The sequence below is a fragment of the Aplysia californica genome, unplaced genomic scaffold (assembly GCF_000002075.1).
Source record: "Aplysia californica isolate F4 #8 unplaced genomic scaffold, AplCal3.0 scaffold00977, whole genome shotgun sequence".
Classification (NCBI taxonomy): Eukaryota; Metazoa; Mollusca; class Gastropoda; order Aplysiida; family Aplysiidae; genus Aplysia; species Aplysia californica.
The window spans coordinates 16,918-24,205 of NW_004798247.1; positions in this window are offsets into that span (position 1 = coordinate 16,918).

The following is a 7,288-nucleotide window of genomic DNA, read 5'->3' on the forward strand; positions in this document are numbered from 1 at the left end:
TACAGTCTTATTCTTTTTTCCCTTATTAGATCGAACATCAAATTTTTATTTTGTCAACATTTTGGCCAGTAAACGATACAACACCTGGCCAACGAAAAAGGCTTCGCGCATGACCAAATAGCACGGGGTTCAGTCTTGAGTGAGCGAAGCTAACAAGAAGTCGTGACTGAAATTCTCTCGACCGGACTCCAGGATTGGGAGCCCCTTATCATCGACAGATGACAGCGATACGGCAAGAAAGACTTACACAAGGTAGCCTAGGCGTAAATCTTACATTAGTGACCCCGCGCTGAACCCGTGCTGATCTCGAGCTACATCGTCTCAGAGATCTAGAAGCTAGCCTATTTTCCCCCTCCTAACACGACAAACGATCTTCTGACTTTCATCACGGTCACTCCCGACGTTGTGTCCTTGGGAAAGGCACTTTACACGAACTTCCCACTTGGCTCAGTCCTATCGGAGACGGACGTTAAATTAGGAGGTCCCGCCTCTTAAATAACCTAATAGTGTTGATAGGGACGTTAAACTCATTCCATTTCATTTTTACGGTCACTCCACGTTTTCACGCAACTCGTCTTCATGCGACTCGAGTTTTCATTCCTAGTCTGTGGGTGGTTGGCGGGTGCTCTGGTGTGGTTTGCTTCTTCTTTCCTATCAAACATCTATCGTCTTTCTCTCCCCTTTTTCTTGTGTATGTTTGTTACTCGCTTGTAACACCTCTAATCTTCTGGCGCTCATATGACCTTTACTAAAACTAAAACTAAATTCCTAGTCTCACATCCCTAGATCCAAATATACAGATCTAGATAGATCTAGACGAATTATTTGGCCAAACTCTAACCAAGCCTAGGTCTGACCTTTGCTTTCTCAAACTCCAATCGTTGCAAATCATCATCTTGATTAGAATCTAGATCTATCAACATAGTTTCTTTCTTGTGATAATGGCCGAAGAAAACGTTTGCGCAGTCTCCCTGAAATTGCCAGAATTCTGAAGTAAGTCTCCGGGGGTGTGGTTTGCTAGGGTAGAAGCAACATTCGGAACCAAAGGAAGCGTCCAAGACCAAACAAAGTATGACTATATAGTCAGTTCCTTACATGCAGAGAAGGCTGATGAAATCTCGGCTGTGCTCCTTTCCCCACCATTACATGATAAATACGGTACCACCAAAAAGTGCCTAATAAAAACGTTTGGGAAAAGTCAAGCTCAGAATGATGCAGAACTCTTAAATCTGAACGGTCTTGGAGGCAAAAGACCAACAGCACTACTGAGGAGAATAAATGCCTTGAATGATGACCCAAACACTCTCAAAAGAGCCCTTTTTCTCGCAAACCTCCCTACTGAAATGCGCACAATACTGGCTGAACAGAACATTTCTCAACTAGAGGAGCTTGCAGATGTTGCAGATCACAGAGTGGGTGGTTGGCGGGTGCTCTGGTGTGGTTTGCTTCTTCTATCTTTTCAAACATATATCGTCATTATCTCACCTCCTTCTTTTTGTGTTTGTTACTCTCTTGTAACAACACTTATCTTCGGCACTTATATGACCTTATTGTGTTGCAAGTGCCGTAAACCTCTTACTAAAACTTTTTTTTAAAAGCAGATCACATTTGGAAAGCCAAATCAGCTGCAGCTCAAATTGCAGCGGTATCTCAACAGGCCCAAGAAGTGTCGACAGAGCAGGCACTTTACACGAATTTTTCCTCACTTCACCCAGATGGGAATGGGAACCCGGCCATAGACAGCAAAAGATCTTGTCAGTATTTTTGCGTTTTAGCGCCTATAAATGGCTGTTTGCACTGTATGCTTCCCAAGAAGTTGAGTTTGTTTCAGAATGCACTCAGGTCTGCTGGGGTAATAGTATAGATTGTGAAGCGCATAGAGCTTGCTGTTGAGCGTGGATTTGCGCTACAAATGCTATCTATTATTATTATTAAAGGAAGATTCAAAGTAGTGGCGGACACCTTGTCTCGAGTCCACAGCATTCACTACTCTGTCAACGCCACATCTTATTATTATTAAAGGAAGATTCAATGTAGTGGCAGACACATTGTCTCGAGTCCACAGCATTCACTACTCTGTCAACGCCACATCTCCAGAAGAGGTATCCAAACAGAATCTTGATGAATTGGTAAAAGATTAATTATACTCGAAAGAGATTAACCTTTATTTTACTCAGGAAACTGGATTGGAACTGAGATTTCTCAACATTGAAGGTACAAAGATCTGGTGTGATATGTTAACTGGAAGAATTAGACCTGTGCTAAGACAGCACCAGGACATGGATGGCTTGTGCCTCTATGAATAAATAATTGATGGTCAAGGACTTGTGGTCATCGTCCTGGACGAAGAAGATATTTGACAATATTCACGGCCTTTCACATGGAGGACCAAAGCCCACACAGGAAGCAATCTCCCAACGCTTTGTTTGGAAAGACATGAAACGTCAAATACGAACATGGTGCTGGGAATGTCATGCTTGTTTACCATCAAAGATAAACAGACACACGAGAGCTCCACTGTCGGAACGACGTCCACCTACGTACAGAATCAGGAGTCTTCGTGTAGATCTCGTAGGCCCACTACCTGCAAGCAACGGTCATCATCATCCGGTACCTTGCCGACTGGCGTGGGCGATCATGGACCTCCACTTCACTCTGTCTTGCGTTGCAGCAATGTTGTCTGTTGTTCTTGCTGCTCCTAGCCATGTTATCATCTTGTCCAGTATCTTTTCCCTCTGTCTGCCTTTGCCTCTCTTTCCATCAAACTTTCCTGTTGTTACAATATTCTTAAATCCTTCTTTCCGCATTGTGTGTTCGAAGAAATTTGCCTGTCCCTTTCGCATATTCGTCATAAGCTGTCTTCTGCAATTTCTTCAACCAAGACTTCTTCCAGCAACGGTATTATCTACTTATTGATAATCATTGACAGGTTCACACAGTGGCCGCCACCCCCCCCCCCCCCCCCCGGGGGCAGTGCCACTGACTGAAGTGTCTTTAGGCCATTCCCAAAGGGGGGACATTTCTCGTTCAAGCACTGTAGAATTGTAAATGGGCTGATTCATCATGTCACGCTCATAACTGTGCCTAATCTGCAACAGGGAACTGCTGCATTTTCTTTCCTAATCCTTACTATTGTCATTTTCTTCTACTTTTTTGTATGTTTGTCACTCTCTTATTACCCGCTATTTCCGGGGTGCCTTGATAGTCGAAGCAGACTTTGTGCTGTTGAAGCTAGAGAGGTGAGCAGAGTAAGCCTGATTCCATGTAAGGACTTCTCTGTTGACACCCACCCCGTGGCGCTCATATGAACTTATGCAGTTGCGAGCGCCGTAAAACCCTCTACTAAAAAAAAAGGAAAAAATAAAGTAGTCCGACGCTATCCCACTTCCAGACTCTCAAGCATCCACCTGTGCTTCAGCAATTCCTCCATCACTGGATTTCAAGGTTTGGAATTTCAGACGATATCACCTCTGACCAAGGACTGCAGTTTAAATCCAGACTTTGGAATGAATTCAACAAGTTCTTAGTTAGGGGTTCAGACCCACAACACAACAGCTTATCACCCCCAGGCGAATGTTCTAGTGGAACTTTTCCACCGGCAGCTCAAAGCAGCTCTCAAGGGACGTGGTTCCGGACCCAACTGGCTTGATTAATTACCTTTGGTACTCTTGGGAATACGCTGCTAATGGAGAGTCAACCCCATCATCAGGCAGGCTTTAACGTGGAACCCACCCCACAAGGAAAACGTAGGAAGGGAAGACCAAAGATGACATAGAGGCGAGCAGTACAAACAGAAATTGAAAAACGGGGACATCATGGAAACAGCTAGAAAAGGATGCTCAGGGCAGGCTTCGCTGGAGCAATGTTGTTGATGGCTTGTGCTCCACTGAGAGTTAAAAAGGGCAAGACAGAGAGGAGAGTCAACCCCAGGTTGTTCACCGACTGAGCTATTATACGACGGAACTACCCTGGGGTTACCCAGTGACTTTTTCCTGCCAGTAGAAGAAGACAGGACTTTTGAACCCGATTCCACCTTTCTGAGAAAACTCCAAAACACCCTGCGCCGCTTGGAACCATCGTCAACGCCATGTGTCAGCACTCCCACATCTTTCATCATCATCACCCGGTGCCTTGCCGACTGGCGTGGGCGATCATGGACCTCCACTTCACTCTGTCTTGCGTTGCTGCAATGGTGTCTGTTGTTCTTGCTGTTCCTAGCCATGTTGTCATCGTGTCCAGTATCTTTTCCATCTGTCTGCCTCTGTCTCTCTTTCCATCAAACTTGCCTGTTGTTACAATATTCTCCAATCCTTATTTCCGCACTGTGTGTCCGAAGAAATTTGCCTGTCGCTTTCTTATATTCGTCATAAGCTGTCTTCTACAATTTGCTTCAACCAATACTTCTTCATTTGTTTTTCTAGCTGTCCATGGGATACGTAGCATGCGTCTTATGAACCACAACTCTGTCGCCACCATTGTTCTTTCCAGCTGTTTATTGATTGCCCATGCTTCGCACCCGTATAATAGGATTGGCTCGATATAACTTTTCAGTACTCTTTTTCTCGTTTCCAATGACAGGTTGATATTTTTTTAGTATCTGTTTCATTTCTTTCATACCCAACGATTTGTTTTCCACTGGCTGTGCTTACGTGAGGCATGACGCACAGCGCCACCCTCTACAACGACGAGACGCGGCGGAGGTTTGGGAAAAACATGAAACACACTTTCTTTTGGACATTTTTCGACGCCAAGACAGGGTCTCAATTGACCGTTTACTACCAGTGGACATACAGCTACAGAACATGCTGGAATCTACTTCAACTACTAGGTCAGGGCGCATATCGCGTCCACCGCAAAGGTTGGATTTAAACTTGATATCATTCCGTTCCTAGTGTTTTTCTTTATAGTACCTGGAACCTCACTGGGAAGAGGGGGGGGGGGGAGTATGTAGGTTTGAACATTTTATTTTGTCAACATTTTTGCCAGTAAACATTAAAGCACCTGGCCAACGAAAAAGGCTTCGCGCATGACCAAATAGCACGGGGGTCAGTCTTGAGTGAGCGAAGCTAACAAGAAGACGTGACTGAAATTCTCTCGACCGGACTATAGGATTGGGGCCCCCTATCATCGACAGATGACAGCGACACGGCAATTAAGACTTACACAAGGTAGGCCTAAATCTTACACCCCTGTCTTTAAACCTATTTTTGCCTGTTTTCTTTCTTTTTATCCTTTTTTTTCTGTACACCCCATTTATTAAACCTATTTCCCCGCTATTTCCTGACGTGTTATCGTGAGTAGCTGTCACGTACACAGGAGACCAGACCATGGGTGCTTTGTCTTCTGCTGGCTTCTCGGCCCTCGCCTGGCCGGTTAGCAGTCCGGACGGGGGCTGAACTCGTCTGAAAACGCCCTAAATAATTATTGTTTCAGGAGGGGAGGGGGGAGGCATAGTTCACTAACTCCCCCCCCCCCCCCTTTTTGTCTTACTTTTTATATTTCTTTCTATTTAAAAATTAATCTATTTTTAAAATCTTTTTTTCTTTCTTTTCTTGTTTTATCTCTTTTTTATCCTTCTTTTTCTCGTTTATTTTTAAAAGGGGGGGGGGGGGTGGGGGCTATATTAAACAGAAAGAGATTTTATTTTTATAAAAGATGATACGCTAATATGTTTGACTATCGTATCAATACGACGTGTGGAACTCTGTGCCACCACTTAACCCTATCCGTACGTCGTGTTTTACTATCGTATCAATACGACGTGTGGAACTCGGTGCCACCACTTAACCCCATCCGTACGTCGTGTTTTACTATCGTATCCATACGACGTAGGGAACTCTGTGCTACCACTTAACCCTATCCGTACGTCGTGTTTTACTATCGTATCCACACGACGGGGGGAACTCTGTGCCACCACTTAACCTTATCCGTACGTCGTGTTTTACTATCGTATCCATACGGCGCGGGGAACTCTGTGCCATCACTTTCCAAAGAGGAAATTTACTCGTTAATCCAATTCGTTTGCTTTGCATAGCAGTCTGTGAAAATGATTTTTTGAGAAATACTGAAAGTTTCGAAGAGATCTTCGTACAAGAAGTATTCTAAAATGTGAAGAATACAACATTGGGGGTAAAAAATTTCCCCAGGGCGTACGACGGAATTGAACTCATGTCTTCTGCACCCAACAGCGACTTCTCAAACGGTCTATCTATGTCTACTAGAAGGACGTTTTCTCAAATAAAGAAAGGTTTTAATTACTACTTGATCATATTTGGTCGCTTTTAAGCACAAGGGGGCTATTCCCGAAAAATGCTGTTTCGAGAAAATGGAGCTCTGTGCCACCACTTAACCCTATCCGTACATCGTGTTTTACTACCGTATCCACACGATGTGGGGAACTCTGTGCCACCACTAAACCCTATCCGTACGTCGTGTTTTACTATAGTATCAATACGACGGGGGGAACTCTGTGCCGCCACTTTCCAAAGAGGAAATTTACTCGTTAATCCGATTCGTTTGCTTTGCATAGCAGTCTGTCAAAATGATTTATTGAGAAATACTGAGAGTTTCAAAGAGATCTTCGTACTAAAAGTATTCTAAAATGTGAAGAATGCAGCCCCGGGGGTAACAAAATGACCCCAGGGCGTACGACGGAATTGAACTCAGGTCTTCTGCACCCAACAGCGACTCCTCAAACGGTCTATCTACGTCTACTAGAAGGACGTTTTCTCAAATAAAGAAAGATTGTAATTACTACTTGATCATATTTGGTCGCTTTTAAGCTGAAAAATGCCGTTTTGAGAAAATGGAAGGTAAAGTTTTTGCCCCTTGTTCAGTTACTTTAAAATACAAGGAGAGTTTTCTCTATAACGAAACAAATATACACACCAATGAAACAAAATTTCTCCTATATAGGTAGAGCAATGTCCACGTTTGTTGTAGGTCAAGATTTCTGGTAACCTCAGAAATATGAGTTAGCCCGATTGTCCTTAAAAGAGACCATTTCTTTCCTTCTTCCTGTCAATCTTCCTCCCTTTCTTTTTCTTACTACTTATCGTTACATCAGGCCCCTTCGAAATCACGTTTTCCCCCCCTAAAAGAGACTTTTAACGCATTTGAAACACATTTACACTCACGCGCGCACACACTCACTTACACACACAGACACAAACACACACACACAGACTCGAACACACACATAGACACACACACATACACGCGCACGTACGCACATACGCACACGTACACCCACAAACACACATGCATATATACACAGAAACACTCGCAT